We start from the raw sequence: 17,417 nt of genomic DNA on the forward strand, positions 1-17,417 counted from the left end.
TCCAATCATTGATCTATATAATGTCTAATTTATGTCCTTTGATTCATCATCCTTGGTAAGTTTTAGTCTAGTACACATAGGGGTTTTAAGTAGTTTATAGTCTTCCATACCAAACTTTTTCAATATCTCCTTGATGTATTTAGAATGAGTTATGTAGATGTCATTCTTACTCTACTAAATTTGAAGACCAAATAGAATTTAATCTCACCAAATATTGACATCTCAAATTCCTTGTTCATTTTCTCTAAAAATTCTTTGCATAGATCATCATTTCCTAGGAACAAAGTATCATCCACAAATATTTCTGCCAAAACAATCTAATTAACTAGTCCTTCCTTGATATACAAGCTACTATTATCACTAGTTCTCTAAAAAACAATTTGAATAAGATAGTTATGAAATCTTTCATACCATGCTCTAGGGGCTTATTTTAGACCATATAATGCTCTGTGTAATTTGCAGACCATGTCCTTCTTGTCTGGATCAACAAAACCTTCAGGCTGCTCAATGTAAACTTCTTCATCTAGAATACCATTGAGAAATGTAGATTTGACATCCATTTGATAAACTTTAAATCCTTTATATGCAGCATATGCAAGTAGGGTCCTGAAACCTTCCAATCTTGCAACAAGAGCAAAACTTTTTCCATAGTCTATTCCTTCTTCTTGAGAGTATCCTTTGCATACTAGTCTAACTTTGTTCCTTGACATCTTACCATCTTCATTCAACTTATTTCTAAATACCCACTTAGTTCCAATCACATTTTTATCTTTAGGCCTAGGTACAAGAGTCCATGTTTTGTTTTTCTCTATTTTCTCTATCTCCTCATTCATAGCCTCAATGCAACTTTCATTTTCCGATGCATCTTTGACACTTCTAGGTTCAAAATCAACAAGTAAAAAAGTACCTTTTAGCTTATTTCTTGTCATAGTACCTTCAAATTTGTCTCCAATGATCTAATCTGGTGCATGATGTTTCCTGACATACCTGGCTAATTAAAGTTCCTTGGCTTTTGAACAAATTGCATTGTCATCCTCTTGTATTTCAACTTCAAGTTCTAGTTGTTTTGTCTACTGCTCAGGTCCTTCAAACTCAGTAGGCATTAGCTCACTAGCGTCAGAATGTGACTCAAGTTATTGTAGCTTGGTTTGAACTTCCTGTAACTCGATTAGTAAAGACTCAGGAGTAGAAGTTTCATGATTGACAAATGTATCTAGCATTGTATCAAGTTCCATGTAAACAAATCTCCTATAATTTTCTGGTTCCTTTTTGCTCTCTTCTTTACTCCTTTCTACAAAGTTATCAAATTTCACCTGTGCAATTTCTATGACTTTGTGAGTAGAAAAATTCAAACATCTATATGCCTTACTCTTGCAAGAATATCCCAAAAATATTCCTTCATCACCCTTCAAATCAAATTTACCTTTTCTAGATTCTTTCAAAATGTAGCATTTTCTTCCAAATACTTTTGGGTAACTTACATTAGGTTTATAGGCATAACATAACTCATAAGGGGTTTTGAATGAGTCCTTCTTCAGTTGTACTCGGTTCAAGGTATGAACTACAGTGTTGATAGCTTCCTTCTAGTATTTGATAGCAATGTTCTTTTCAATAATTAAGGTTGTTGCATAGTCCATGATAGATCTATTCCTTCTTTCAGTTGTTCCATTTCGCTCAGGAGTTCTAGGTGTTGATACCTATCTTTTGATTCTGCTTTCAATGCAAAAGTTATTGAATTCATGGGAGATGATTTCATCAACTCTGTTTGACCTCAAGCATTTCAGTCTTTTCCCTATTTCCTTCTCTACTCTAACCAAATACCACTTGAACTTCTCAAATGCTTCCAATTTCTCTCTCAGATACATGACAATCATCATTCTAGAGTAATCATCAACAAAAAGAATGAAGAAATTTTCTCTACTATAGCTCTCAATTCCAATAGGTCCACACAAATTAGTATGCACAATTTCTAAAACTTGTTCAGACTGATAGTTCTTACTTGTAAAGCTAGTATTTCCCATCTTACCAATATAACAATTCTTGTATAGACCAATCTTAGGTTTCTTTATACTAGGAATGCCTCTTACTATCCTAAATTTTCTTATTTTGACCAAGTTATCAAAGTTCACATGACATAACCTTCTATGACATAACCAATTTTCTTGAACTTGAGTAATAAAACATGAACATTCACCAAGTTCAAGATAGAAGAAGTTACCTTTTGTTTGTATGCTAGATCCAATCAAATTTCCTTTTTTATCCAGCAATCTTGATTTTCCATGCATAAATTCCACTTTGAATCCAATATTGATTAGCTATGCCACACTCAACAGATTGTGTTTTAGACTGTCAACCCAATAGGCATTATCACATACAAGCTCTTTGGTTAGTGAGATTTTTCCTCTTCCTTTTATACAACAAGGTTTATTATTACCAAACCTCACACTACCACCACCATAGTCTTCAAAATGTTCAAACTTTGTTTTATCACTAGTCATATGATGAGAGCAACCACTATCTATGATCCATGTATCATTTTTGCTCACATGGGAGATAAATGCCATTTTATCTTCCTCACTATTATCAGATTCATCTTTCATAGAAATGTAGACAATTTCATCTTCACCACCATCAGAATCATTAGAATCCTTAGCCATGAAACATATTTTCTTACCTTTGTCCTTGAATGATTTGAAGTTTTTCTTGCCATTGCACTTGTGACCTTTCTTCTCATCCTTGTTTTTCTTGCTTGGGCACCTAGCAGCAATATGTCCAATTTCTTCACATGAAAAATAGGTTAGAGGAACCCTACCTTTGTATTTTCCTTTGCCTCTATAATATTTTCTTGCTAGTAGGGCTTTAACTACCTCAAGATCATTGTCACAAATTTGTTCTAATTCTTCTTCACTTTCTGATTGAGATTCCTTGATTTTCTTGCCTTTTTCTTTGAGTGAAAGCTTGCCTTCAAATGTTGATTCAATGTTCTTGGAAGATGGAACATAGTTGGCATAGTTATCTAGCTCAAATGCAGTCAATCTTCCTACTATGGCCTCTAAATTTATCTTATGATTTTCTTCATGTCTTCTTTCTTGAATTGTAGAGACTCTAATTACATAAATGGAAAGTAATGTTCTAAGAACATTACTTACAATTGTTTCCTCCTCAATGTATCCTCTAGAAGTTTTGATTGTAATGACAACTACTTTGACTCTTTCAACATATTTGGCAATGTTTTCATCCTCTTTCATCCTCATTTGATCAAATTGTCCACTTAAACCTTCTGCTTTGGCTCTTCCCACATTATCATTACCTTGATAGATATCTTTTAGCTTGTTCCACATTTTAAAGATAGTTTTACAGTCCTTGACATCATCAAATTCTTTATAGCTTAGGGCAAATGCAATGCCTATCATCGTGGTATTATGAGTCTTCTTCTCAACAATGTCATTAGCAAATAATGTGCTAGAAAGAGTTACATATGCTTGATCATGATATTTCAATCTTGTATCTCCAATGGAAGCTAGATGAAGTCTCATGAGACCTTGCCATGTTGAAAAGTTATCCCTATTAAGCCTTGGAATTTTGCTCTTGTAAGACATCCTGATCTTTAGCTTAGATCCTTGAAATCCTCCCTGCAAGTACCAAAAGTTCTAATACCAATAGTTGGAAATATAGATGGAGTAACTGAGAGGTGGGGTGAATCAGTTACTAAAAAAACAAATCCACAGATCCCTTAGATTTCTTAAATAACTAGTTACTACTATCACTCAGTAGCCACATAGAAAAATGTTGTAACTTAGTAGATGTACTATGTATTAACTTATTACTAATCTTTAAGCATTCACAATTATTAACATGCATGCAAAATCAAATAACATGAACACAAGAGACACTAGATTTATCGTGGAAATCCAATATGGAAAAAACCACCAAGTAACTACCTACCAATTTTCACTCTTCTAAAGTGAACCCTATTAGGAGCCAACCCTATTAAAGGTTACAAAACACACTGTTAGGTGTGACCTTATTAGAGAATTTAATCACCCTGCTAGGAGTGGCCTTCCTAGAGGACTTTCAAACAATTCAATGGAACTATCCACCTTGTTAGAGGATTTACAAAAATGGATGTTAGACCAACTATGTTAAGAGATTTATAAATTACTAATATAATGGTGAGAAAGTAAAAATAAGTGACCTGAAAGAGATGCAACTGAACTTTTCTATTACAGATCTCTACTCTACTTCACTAGATCCTCTCTGATCGAATACAACTATGAAACTCCTCAAGTATATCTGATCCTTCTTCAAAATTTTCTCACACTTCCTCTTCACACAATCAACTCACTTGCATGATTTCTCATTCATTCATACATTTGAATTCACAACTTGACCTTTTATTTATACATTACAAATTGTCAAGTTAGCTCAATTACAAGTTGCAATTATCAATAAACATTACATTAGTTGGCTACAAACATTACATGAAACAACTAAAATTTATTTCCTAAAACAATGAAATCCTTTATTGACCAACCCTGCTTGGTAAACACTACTCCAGAAATGATTTCCAATGTTAACCAACTGAAACTCGGTAAACACTACGAATTTTGCAAAATCCTTTGGAGACTGAGTGAACTCTGTAGATACTAACTTTCCTTTGCTGACCTTGTGAGCTTCGTAGAAGTTGACTTCTGCCACAGAATCCTTCAGCACCTGAGTGAGCTTAGTAGAGACTATCTCCATAGTGTAATGTTTAGGAATGCTCGGTAGACTCTATAATTCACTTTGTTGACCATTTGAACTCAATAGACTCTATTTTTTTCTTTGCTGATGAGCTGAACTCTATAGACACTATTTGATAACTGATATGAGATTTGTGTAACATCAAAGAAAACACATAATTAAACAATTGTATCCAAAAAGTCTAACTACAATTAAAATCCTAAAATGAAACACCCTTACACTAGGCTTGAAGATTGCTTAAAATTAGTCCCCAATGATTGGGATTACATTTATTGGCCTAGTCCATGTAGGGTTAATTACAAAGAAAAGAGAAACTTTGAAGGTGTGAAAAGAAGATTTTAAATCACTAAAATAAGGTGTAATATGTCCTATATCCTCCAATTGAATAGGTTCTAACTTTTTAGGATTGAACATTTAGCTCCCACTTTAGAAAGACTATGAGGTGAGTGTTGATCTCAGATTGGTTTTAATAAATGTGTGTCTATACACTTAATTCATTATTCATGAACTTAGTTCATGCAAAGTAATTGATGCATCTCAAGCATAACATGTTAGATAGTGCATTTTGGGTCACTCAAGTGTTGAGTAATGGTATGTGCCGAGTGAGTCAAGTGTTGAGTAAGCAGTGCATGCCGAGTCACTCAAGTGCCAAGTTATTCAAATGTTGAGTGGCAACATTGAATTTGTAGTTGATGTCAAGCATTAGAGACTTCAAATTCCAAGTTGTACAATTTTGACATAGTTGTTTGTAATGGCACAAACTACTATGTAAACCATTTTTTATCTAACTTAAGGATTGTTTTACGATTATAGATGATAAGAATGAGTCTTTATTGTGAATTCTTATGCATTACATGCAGTCAATTAGAAAAAGGGAAGGATTAAGTGGCAATATAGGTAAATCATAATCATTGATTCATTCCAAACCCTCACTCACCTAGGTCTTCTTAAGGAGGAAAAACCCTAAACTTATGGTGAGTGTCGAAGGGGAAACAGAGCAAAGTTACAGAGCACACATGGTGGCTAAGGAGTTATGAAATTCATTGTAGAATTAGTTAGAGAAGAAGAAAAATGAAGGAGTTAGAGGACAATAGAGATACATTTGATCAATAAGGATCAACTACACATTGGAAAAGAGGTGATTTGTCATCGAGCAATAGAGCGCTAATTGAAGGATCATTATTGAGACATTCTAATAGGTGAATTACTTAAATCTCTTAACTAAGTAGTTTTAACAGGCTATTGTAAATCCTTTAATAGTGTGGTTACTTCATTTTAAGTTTAAATTCTTTAATCAAGCACACTTCTAACAAGGTTTTGAAATCCTTTAATAGGGTGAGACCTAATAGTCTTTGTAAGCCTTTAATAGGGTAGACCTTTCACAAGGTAGATCATGTTTCATGGTCACACATTGTAACCATTCATTTGGATACACTTTAGTACTACAGTAGCAAAGATTTGTGGGTATCATCCCTACCCTACTTCTCCTTGGAGGGTTTTTGGGTAATCATATCTTGTGTCATACATGTGTGTGAATATTTACTTACTTACATGCTTGAGGATGTATATGCTTGATCTAGTATTTTAGTTTACTTATTGAATTATGAGATGGATGTGAGGTGAATCATTTTGCAATTGAAAGTTTGGAGTGTTGATTCACCTCCCCCCATGACATTCTTAGATTTTACTTTCCTTATTGAATTTCCAACAATTTCTATTAGAGTTATGTTCTTTGGAAAGTAAAGCATTGTAGCTTTGAGGAAAGACCCTATAAATGGAAGTCTACAAGTTGGGAAGGACTATTGAGAACCAGAAGATTGAGATACACCTTGGCCTACATTAGCTAAATGAAGTAAGAGATCATCTCAAGCATTCACTAAAGATAAGGAAAACTATAGCTATTTAAGAAAATGACACACGTTATCAAGAGATTAACACTACTGACTCCTTATTAAAGGTAACACAAGTGAGTTTGATGCAACAATCATAGATCTAATGGAAAAGAATGTAACCCTAATTGATGAAGTCAAAAATACAAAGATGGAGCAAGAATCACAAGCCATATTGCTATGTGAGGTGACTGAGAAAAAGGAGAAAATTTTTGAAGAAAAAGTCATGATTAAAGATGACAAAGGGATATTTATCAACAAATTGGAAAAGAAGTGATCAAAGTTAAATAGGATTTCTCACATGCAATTGGAGATAGTAAATCAAGTCATGACTACAATCATGAAATAAATAGGAAAGACATCAATATCTCAACATTAAAATTATAGAATGAATAAATGAGAAATGATCTAAAAAGGGAAAATGATTTTTTTGAAAGTTTCAATAAACCAAATGAAGCCATCAAATATTTTGAGAAAATGATGAGGTCTCCTAGATCTGATGCTTATACTACTAATTAAGTTATACTAGTACTGAAGAAAGAGAATCATCTAAAAGTGGTGAACAAAGGAATGTTGATGTTAATAACTCCAAACCTACTAGTCATCATTGTGGTAAGATAAGTCATACTATTAATGTTTGTAGGAGAAAGATTAAAACTCAAAATCCTAAGCAGAAGTTCATGGGTTACTATCAAAAATGCAATAAACAATGACATTAAGCACATGAATGGAGAACTAATAACATAAGTACACAAAGATTTGAAGGATACTACTATAACTATGAGAAGTATGAACATAAAAGTATAAATCCAAGACTAAATGGTCATCAAACAAGTAGATACAGGTAAAGCACAATGGTAACTCTTATAATTGGGACAATAATACTAGGTATACTTGTCACTATTGTCAAGGGTATGGACATGTCCTTGAGAATTACATAACGGAACATTTCAGAAGTGATTACAAAATATGGTTGAGTCAAAATATATGTTTTAGTTTTTTAATGAATGGTCACAAAAGCAAGAATTGTCCAACAAGGTCAAAGGAACTTAGCAATGAATTCAGAAAAGGAAAAAGAAAGGTAGATATTGAAGAGGTCAGAAGATAGATGAACAAGACATGGAAGAAAAGAGAATATTATAGTGTAGCAAATGTAGATGGGATCACCTCACCCAATGGGTCAAGTGATCACACCATCTCCAATTAATCAATCAAGAGGTATGTCTGGGACTGATACTTAAAAGATACACTATACATTGGTTCCAAGGATTTACTTTTGAAAAGATTATATATGCATGAAGAAAGATGCAAAGTGTTGATTATAACCTAGAAGAAATTTTTAAGTTGTGATAGTTTTTCATGTTACTATCAAGCATGAAGAGTTTCACTTTAGCTATCAAGTGAAATGTTAGTTACCATTGAGCTATCATAAGTGATAGTGTTGATCAAGCTCATAGTGGTTGCTAAGCATAAAGGAAACTTCATGGAAGCTGAGTGAGTTGAAATTTCTATTCAAGTTGAGCTTATAGTTGTGTAAGAACTAAGCATTAATTGCAAGGTTTTAAGGTCTATATGATCAATTTTTGACTCATTTGACATCATTCAAAAATAGAGTGAGTGCAAAGAGATAAAGGTGAATTACAGAGATCATTCCAAGAATTTTCAAGGAAGATTCAATAGTTTCTCAACACCATCTCACTAAATTTTCAAAGGTATTTATCATGTGTTGAGCTACACAGTTTGAAATATTGTAAACCCTAGGTTTCAATGAGATTAAACAACCAAACATTAGAGTTATTCCTAATATTTCTTACAAGCAAGATCCATCTAGTGCATTTTTAATGATGCCACCACAAGTTTTGATGATTCAAGATGTGAGATGTTTCTACACATGCAAGGTTGGAAGCATAGGTGACATGGAGATTAGAGAAACATATGGGAAACTATGTAAAAATAGAGTGTTGAAAGATGAATTTAAAATTATAGAGACAAAAGGGTTAACTTGTGCCCTAGGTTTCCCCAACATCTTCAAAACTGAATGTATAAATATAGTTCTAGGTAGAATTCATGATGATTCTATATGGTTGGAAAATGGACCAGTAAAAATCAAAAAGAATATTGTACACTAAGTAATAGGGTATCTAACCCTTGACTAACCTAAAACCATGAGGAGTGAAGCAAAAGAAGTCATTGAAAATAGTACAGGGCAATGTGGAACAAAAAAGGTATGATAATTGACACTATCTCTGATTCCCTAATTGCTTTTGTAGTGAGGATTGTAGCACACAAATTATATCAATCTAGTTGGCTCAATAGTTTACTATGTATTGCTATTGACATAGGCTACAAGCCAGTTAAGAAGGATCATACTTATGACCTTGCCAAGTTGCAATTTCAACAATTGACAAAAAATTTAGGAGCAATAAGGAAGACCAAGAGTGCACAATGCAAATTTGGTTAAATTCTTGTATGTATATTCTTCTATGTATAGAATGCATTCCCTACTTTTGGTAAAGTAGGATGGAAAAAAAAATTTCTATTGTAGTGTAGATAAATGAATTCATTGAGCAAATTGGAGATATTTTTGAGTCTATAATGACTAGAAAATTTTAATATTTCAAGTAGTCAATGAAGAAAAGAATCAGGCTACTAGTGTCACTAGTTGAGAAACATTTTCATGATGTTTTCTTTCTAGTTGACAATGACTTCACATATGTTTAGGCTATAGTACCAAGGGTTAGATGGTTGAGACCTTTAGGATATTAGATAATGTCGATTAAGTCTTTACAACTATTACATAATTACTTGTAGAAGAAATTGATAAGAATGCTATAGCTTTTGGAAATTATGATGTGGAAAAATAAAAAATTACAATGGATTTAAAGACTACCTCATTCATAAGAAATAAGAATAAGATGGTTAAGAAACTCAAGAATAAATTTGATGAGGGGGTAGAAAAAGAAGAAGAAGATGATAAACAAGGTGAAGAGGAACCTACCTAAACACCACTAACCATTACTCAAGGTCAAAGTAAAGACCAAGAAGAAGAGGTAGAGATTGAATAAGGTGCCAAGGGGAAGAAGATGAGAAAGCACCTACAACCATTGAGAAGAAGAAGAGGAAAGTTAAAACTCAATCAGTATAGTTCCTACCACCAAGGCAAACACAAGGGCCACTACTAAAAGGGATCAAGAAGTAGACAAACCAAAAGAGAAGAGAGCTAGATCAACTAGCAAAGAAGAAGAATCTAAGAGGAGACCAAGGAGAAAGTTTATAGCTTCAACTAAATCTTATGCATAGAGGATAGAATCTGATGAAAATAACCAATACAAAGTAGTCAGTCATAGTTTTTCCTTAGATTTGGAAAATATATCTAAAAACATAAGGCATAATAGTACTAGCACTAATTTATTTGGTTTCACACATATTGAGTTTGATAAACTTGGAAATATTGAGATGAACCAAGCAGAGAATTCAATATATTCCATCATGGAAATATTCAAACAAACTCCAATTGAGATTTCTAACTCATTGCCAAAAGATCTATATGATAGAGTAGAGAAAAAGTGGCAATATAGTCTCAATATAGAAAGACAAATCAAAGAGACTACACTTGCACAAGTGATGCCAGAATTTGAAAGGGCATTAATGACAAAGGAAATAAAGAATCATGCATGGAAATTTGCACCTAAATATAGGGCATTTAGCATTTTGTAGAATAATATTGAGGATGTTTAAAAAAGGCCACCTAGTTGTTGAAATTATTATATGGTTTGACACCAAAGGAAATAGAGTAGACACCTATTGAGGTAGGTGAGGAAAAACAAGAATTAAAAAAAGTAACCAAGGTTACAAAAGAAGACACTAAAAAGGATACAGTTGTGGGGGGCACTAAAATGAACATAGACACATAGGCATCAACTAAGGTTGAGCAGTAGACATAATAGAGTGTACCAAATACAGTAGTGTTAAGTGCTAGTCCTCAACATGAATTGAATGTAGATATGGATACTATAAACATTAAGGATGTTTCTAATATTGTCACTTAGAATGTCAACCCCCTTACTAAAGGAGAGTTGAAGAAAATACCAATAGATTCCACTACCTAGGAAAAACTTTGTTGAAGTCCTATACTGGTAAGTGTTGATGAGATTGAGAAGGTAGGCAAGGCATCAATGTGAGAGGAAATTTAGACACACAAAACATCTACAGCCCCTCCTCAATCCATAATGTTACAAACTAGATTACCTCTTGTAGTGAATCAAAGAAGGGAGACAACAATGGTAGATGTCAGAAAAAATGGTGCACAATTATTTAGTACCAGAGGTTGCCACTCAAACACAAGATTCAACATAAGCACCTACAACACAATCTTAATGTGTAATTTAGATTGAGCAAAGAAAAAGAGAAAAAGACTAAAGAATTAGACTCGACTATAAAGTTTGATGAGAAATTGGCAATACAAACACTAGTTACCTTACCAGTAACTGCTACTCCTCCCAGCCAAGCACTTAAAAGGTCGAGTATAGAAGCTACACCAATACAATCATCTAGGTAAAGTTTAAGCATATCCAAGGTAGATGAAGGTACATCATTTTCTGATGTGAACATGGATGAAGTGATTGCGTTACCAAAGTTTGATCTTGCAACCATCACTATCGAATAGATGAGCATACTAGAGGATTCTTTACAAAGAAGAAAAACCAAGAATTGCTCAGAAGGGAGCAATGGAAGAAGCAAGATTCACTAGATATCAAGGAATTTTTTCTTGATGCATTTAGCCTACTAGCACCAAAAGAAACAAAGTCTATCATAGAGCAGTTAACTAGCTTATTTGAGAAGCTTAATGACATAGACCTAGATTCAAATGAGAAATTACTTGAATGGTATAAAAGAAAAGTTCCAAACTAATGTTAATGAAAATATATCAAGTTTTATTACACTATCATAGGTTGAGTTAGAAACCAAAATTGAGAGTGTGAAGAAGGTATTAAGGAATATTTTCTCTCTATACACCAATTGTGCAATCCAACACTCTTCACATAGGAAATAAGGGGCCACATAGTAAGTTTGGAGAGTCATATGCAATCATCTAGAAGAAATCTACCAAGGTCTCTAGCCCAGAGTGAAAAACATTTCAAGAATCCCCTAAATACTCAGAATTAGTTAGCAGTACTACATGTAGATGAAGCAAACATAAAGTCTCAACTAATCAGCATCCAATCTATGCTGACTCCACATATGGAGATATTGCATAAGGAACTAGCTTTTGTTAAAACAATCATGAAGAAAGATCTACATCTTTCTACTCATGAAGGCTTAGTACACCTTGCCATCAAGCTGGCTATCCAAATCAAATCATTAGATGTAGCCTATGAGAATTGGGATGTTACATTGAAAATTATTCTTGAGATCCATAAGACATTTTTGGAAAAACACAATATAAGTGTATAACACTTTGAAATAAGTGTCAAAAAGGGGGAGTAATTAGTTTTTAGGAGAGCTACTATTTTTAAGAAAGCAGAACTCAAAGACAAAAATAGAGTATAGAAAATGCAAATATACTTAGAAGGAGGAATAATTTTGCTTCAAATATAGAACAACACAATTAACTCATGGGGAGTTATAGGAATTTGAGGTATGGTTGATAAGTCACATTTTGCAAAATTTTGAAATTTTGTTTATAAGCCAAATAGAGATATTGAGTCTATGAGTTATCCTCATAAGTGAAGATTATTCATGCATGACCAAGTGTTTTTGTCACTCATGTCAAAGTGGGAGATTGTTGATCTTAGATTGATTTTGTGAAATGAGTGTCTACACACTTAAATCATTTATCATGTACTTAGTTCATGCTGAATAAGTAATTCATGTGGAGCATAACATGTCAGATACTGCATTCAAGTCACTCAAGTGTTGAGCAATAGTATGTGTTGAGTGAGTCAAGTGTTGAGTAAGTAGTGCATGCTGAGTTACTCAAGTGCTAAGAAGATAGTATATGTGAAATTATTTAGATGTCAAGTGACATCATTCAAATTGTAGTTGATGTCAAGCATCAGGGACTTTAGATGCTAAGTTATAAAGTTTTGATATAGTTGTTTGTAATGGCACAAACTATTGTGTAAACCATTTTTGAGCTGAAGGATTGTTTTATGATCATATATTATAAGAACAAATCTTTATTGTGAATCCCTATGCATTACATGCAGCCAATAAAAAAAGGGAGGGATTAAGTGACAATATGGCTAAATCGCAATTGTTGATTTATACCTAACCACAAGTCATCTAGTTCTTCTTAAGGAGGAAAAAACCTAAACTTATGTGAGTGAGGAAGGACAAAAAGAGTGAAGTTGTAGAGGACTCATGGTGGCTAAGGAGTTATGATTTGAAATTCATTGAAGTAGAATTAGTTAGAGGAGAAAAAAGTGAAGGATTTGATCAGTAAGAATCAAGTACACATTAGGAAAGAGGTGATCTATCATCAAGCAATAGAGTGCTAATCAAAAGATCATTGCTCAGACATTCTAGCAGATGAATCAATTAAATTTCTTAACAAAGTAGTTTTAAAAGACTTTTGTAAATCCTTTAATAGGGTGCTTACATTATTGTAAGTTAAAGTCCTTTAATAGGGTGAGACCTAACAGTCTTTGTAAGCCTTTAATTGGGCAGACCATGTTTCATGGTCAAACATTGTATCCATTCATTTAGATATACTTTATTACTACAATAGTGAAGATTTGTGGGTGTCATCCCCACCCTATTTTTACCTTCTCCTTAGAGTATTTCTAGCTAGTTATTATTGGAAATATAAGAGGAGTAATTGAAAGGGGAGGGTTGAATCAGTTACCACTAAAATAAATCCCAGATCCGTTAGATGTCAAAAGATAAACTCTAATTAAACTATATTCTAATGTTACTCAACATGTACATAGACACTCAGTTAACACTAGTAAAATGTTGTAACTTGACACACACTAAGAATCAACTATAACTTGGTAATAACTGACTATACTAATATTAATGTGATTAACCTTAATTTTAACTTAATTTCATAGACATAAAATAAATATCATGAACACAAGTGACACCAAGATTTAACGTAGAAACCTAATTTGGTAAAAACCACCAATTGCAACTAGTTATAATTTTCACTCTTCTGAAGTGATCCTTGTTAGGAGCCATCATTGTTAAAGGTTACAAAACACACTATTAGGTGTGACCCTATTAGAGGATTTATTCATCTTGTTAGGAGTGGCCTTTTTAGAGGCCTTCAAAAACTTCAATCTAGAAATCCACCCTTGTTAGAGGATTTACAAATAGCTATTAAACCAACTCAGTTAAGAGATTTAGACCACTGCTACAATGGTTACAGAGTAACAATGAGATGACCTAATTTTTGATGCAACTAAATTTTTTATTATAGATCTTAATTTTGACTTGTATACTTTATCCTTTCAGATCAAATGTATCTTTGTAGCTCAAAAAGGATATTCTACTTATCCTTCTAATTCACTTCCTCTTTTCATCTTTTGATCTTCAATTTCATATCCTCATGCATAGTCTTTCAATCCATAACTTGACCTTATACTTATATCATTACATATTGCCATGTCAGCTTGAATACATCTTAGAATAATTAATATTTATTTCCTCAATTAGCTAGAACCAAGAAACAAATCAATTAAAAGCAATATCCCAAAATAAGAAAATCCTTTGTTAGTCGACCCTGCTAAGTAGACACTAACTCAAAAATGATTTTCCTATGTTAAGCAAGTGAACTTAATTAGCAATGCATATATCCAGAGTTTATCTGGTAATTGAGTGAGCTTAGTTAACACTAGTTTTATCCAACATTTCCTTTATTAGTTGAGTGAGCTTAGTTAGCACTCAACTTCTATGATCTTTCCTTTGACGATCAAGTGATCTTAGTAGACACTATTTTATGAACTAGGCATACTCTGGAATGCTCAGTAGGCATAGGAAACTATCTTCATTGCTCGAGTGAGCTCAACATTCACTATATAACAATGATATGACATTTGTGTACCATCAAAGACAATACACAATTAACCAATTATTTTCAACAATATCCCTCTTTGGCATTGATGGAAACACAACATGGCATAATATAATGAAATTTTTAGAGTAAGAATAATGTAAGGAACATATCCTTGGTTTCATTTTGATTCTCATTCATGAGAACTCCCTCTACATTTAGTTTCTCCCTCTATCAACAAGCTCTACCTCTTCATCAATCTTTGATATTAGTTCTCAAAATTTCTTCTATTTTATGATAGTAAACTCTCACTCTTTGACATCTTATGCCAAAGACAATTTTTAGAGGATATCAGTGTACCTTTTGTACTAATTCATATGCAATATGCCCTTTTCAATACTGCATCAACTAGCTGATTTTCAATAGGCTTTGGTTGATGCATCACTAAACTTTATTTAGTGAGCTTCAGATAGGGGAATGACCCCTAACTTACCTCTTAGATACAAAAGAGTATCCTTAGGTAATAGCTTACTAAATATATTTGTAATTTTCTCTTTAGTATTCACATATTATAATCTTACCTCTTTTTCTTGTACCAATTCTCTCAAAAAATGATATTTTATAGAAATGTGCTTGGTTTTGGTATGCATTACAGGATTCTTGGATGTATTAATTGCACTAGTGTTATCATAGAAGATAACCACTGGATCCTTGATTTCTATCTTCATACCTTCCAATAGCTTTTTGAAACAAACAATATTGGAATACTTAACTACTACTGCCACATATTCTATCTTTGTTGTAGATTGAGAGATACAATTTTTCTTCTTATTTGTCCAAGACACTAGTCTTTTACCAAGAAATAATGCTACATCACTAGTGCTCTTCCTGTCATCAACACCTCCTTCCCAATCAACATCTGTGAAGGCCTTCAAGTCCAAATTGCCTTCTTTTTTATACCATAATTCATATTCTTCAGTACCTTTTAGATATATCATGATTCTTTTGATTTCCATCATGTGATTTTCTTTTGGATTTACTGAGAATCTTGCCCTCATACCAACTGCTAATGCAGTATCAAGCTTTGTGTGTACTACATATTACAATTTTCCAATCATTGATCTATATGCGGTATGATCTACCTCCTTGTAATAATCATTTTTGGAAATCTTATGTCCATTAGACATAGGTATTCCAACTAGTCTTGATTCTTCCATTCCAAATTTCCTTAGTATCTCCTTGATATATTTGGATTGAGTAATATAGACACCATCCTTCTTTTGCTAGATCTATAATCCAACAAAGAGTTTTACCGCTCCAAACATGGAAATATCAAATTCTTTACTTGTTTCTTCTAAAAATCTCTGACATAAGTCATCATTTCCTATAAATAAAGTGTCATCCAAAAAAAATTCTATGAACATAATTTGCATGTTTGGTCCTTCTTTGATGTATAGACTATTGTTGTCATTTGTAATTTGAAAACCAATCTTTATCAAGTAGTTGTGAAGTCTTTCATACCAAACTCTTGGAGCTTTCTTGAGATCATATAATTGTTTATGCAATTTATAGATCATATGTCATTTGTTAGGATCTAAGAAACCTTCTAGTTGTTCTATGTAAACTTTTTCTTCAAGAATTCCATTTAAGAATATGCATATTTTATATCCATTTGATAAACTTTAAAACCTTTATGTGTAGCATAAGCTAGTAAAGTCCTAACATCTTCTAATCTTGCAATAAGAAAAAAAGCTTCATTATAATCAATTCCTTCTTCTTGAGAATAGCCTTTACATACTAACCTTTCTTTGTTTCCAAACACTTATCCATCTTCATTCAACTTATTTCTAAAAACTCATTTAGTACCAATTATATTTTTATCCTTGGGTGTAGGAACAAGAGTCCAATTCTTATTCCTCTCTATCTAATCTATTTCTTCATTCATAGCCTCAATACAACTTTCATTATTCATAGCATCTTTCATTGTTATAGGTTCAAATTCAACAAGAAAACATGTGGCTTTAGTTTGTTCTTTGTCATTGTACAATCAAAATTGTTTCCAATGATTTGATCAAGTGCATGATACTTTCTAAAATATCTTGCTAATACATAAAATTTGTATTTGGAGCTTGTTCCTCTGATTTTATCATGATCTTTTGTATCAAGCTCAAGTCCCATTGTCTATTACTTAGGTCCATCTGACTCAATTTTCTCTTGCAATATCTCAATATTGTTTTAAACTATGACTCGAGTTACACTGGTTGCAACTCGGTAGCTCTTGAAGATTTTGGGGACTCAAGAGGTAAAGCCTCCTGACTTCCTATTTGATTTGGTACTATATCAATTTCATAATACACAAATCTTTTGTAATCCATAGGTTCTTTGTTGCTTTCTTCTTCACTCTTTTTTGTAAACTCATTGATTCTTACATGTGCACTTTCATAAATATCCTTCAGTTTGGTCTACATTTCATGAGCAGTAGCACATCCTTTGACTTCATCAAATTTAGCATAGTTAAGGGCTAGTGCAATATCAATCATCATAATGTTATGATTTTTTGTTTCAGCAATCTATTCCACAATTAATGTTCTAGTAGCATATTTGTAAGAATTTTCTATATTCTTCAAACCTGAATCACTGATGGTTTTTAGGTATAGCTACATAAGTTCCTTCCATGTAGCAAAGATATCTCTATTCAGATTGGGAATCTCTCTTTTGTAAGACATCCTAATCTTTAGCTTAGGTCCTTGAAACCTTCTCTATAAGCACCAAGAAGCTCTGATACCAAT

This window comes from Cupressus sempervirens, chromosome 7 (genome assembly GCF_028749045.1).
Source record: "Cupressus sempervirens isolate cs-2001-9-10 chromosome 7, ASM2874904v1, whole genome shotgun sequence".
Taxonomy (NCBI): Eukaryota; Viridiplantae; Streptophyta; class Pinopsida; order Cupressales; family Cupressaceae; genus Cupressus; species Cupressus sempervirens.